The 596-nt window shown below is 37.4% G+C and overlaps 1 long non-coding RNA gene across 1 annotated transcript in view; it reads left to right on the top strand.

The window, feature by feature from the left end:
* The window catches only part of LOC107750389 (uncharacterized), an 18,276-nt gene that overhangs the window by 17,436 nt on the left and 244 nt on the right, over window positions 1-596 (top strand). The gene's annotated exons all lie outside the window — the stretch shown is intronic.

Raw genomic sequence — 596 nt, 5'->3', positions numbered from 1 at the left:
ACCAACAAAGGACCAGCTTAAACCAGCACATGACCAGCATAAACCAGCAAAAGGACCAGCTTAAACGAGCAAAAGGACCAGCTTAAACGAGCAAAAGGACCAGCTTAAACCAGCAAAGGACCAGCTTACACCAGCAAAGGACCAGCATAAACCAGCAAAGGACCAGCTTAAACCAGCTCAAACCAGCATCCCAGCTTCAAAACATACCTAACCAGCATATGCTGTTTTTTTCAACAGGGAGATGATATGTTATTCTATTCAGAATTCATACAGGTTAATTATTAATTGAAAAAAAAAAAGTTAAAAGTGAACTCTTTTATCCAATAGGCCTATTTGTGTGTGTTTGTTAACTAGTTTTATGCTAGAATATTGTTTTGTTAGCTTAGCGATGAGCTAACTTAGCAGCTTTACAGAAAATCTGAAAATGTTTATAGCATTAGCTTAATAAATTTATGCCTTCATGCTACTACATTACATTTACATTTAGTAAGCAATCAAAACCAACAAAAGAGCAATAAAATGCATATATATATATCAGTGGCGGAGCGGTGATTTTTTTAACGGGGTATACTGAGTGATAAGACCCCCCCCCCCCC

Source organism: Sinocyclocheilus rhinocerous, unplaced genomic scaffold (assembly GCF_001515625.1).
Source record: "Sinocyclocheilus rhinocerous isolate Xijiao unplaced genomic scaffold, SAMN03320098_v1.1 scaffold1053, whole genome shotgun sequence".
Classification (NCBI taxonomy): domain Eukaryota; kingdom Metazoa; phylum Chordata; class Actinopteri; order Cypriniformes; family Cyprinidae; genus Sinocyclocheilus; species Sinocyclocheilus rhinocerous.
The sequence above is the reverse complement of the archived record's forward strand: the minus strand, read 5'-3'. Positions and strand labels throughout refer to the sequence as shown.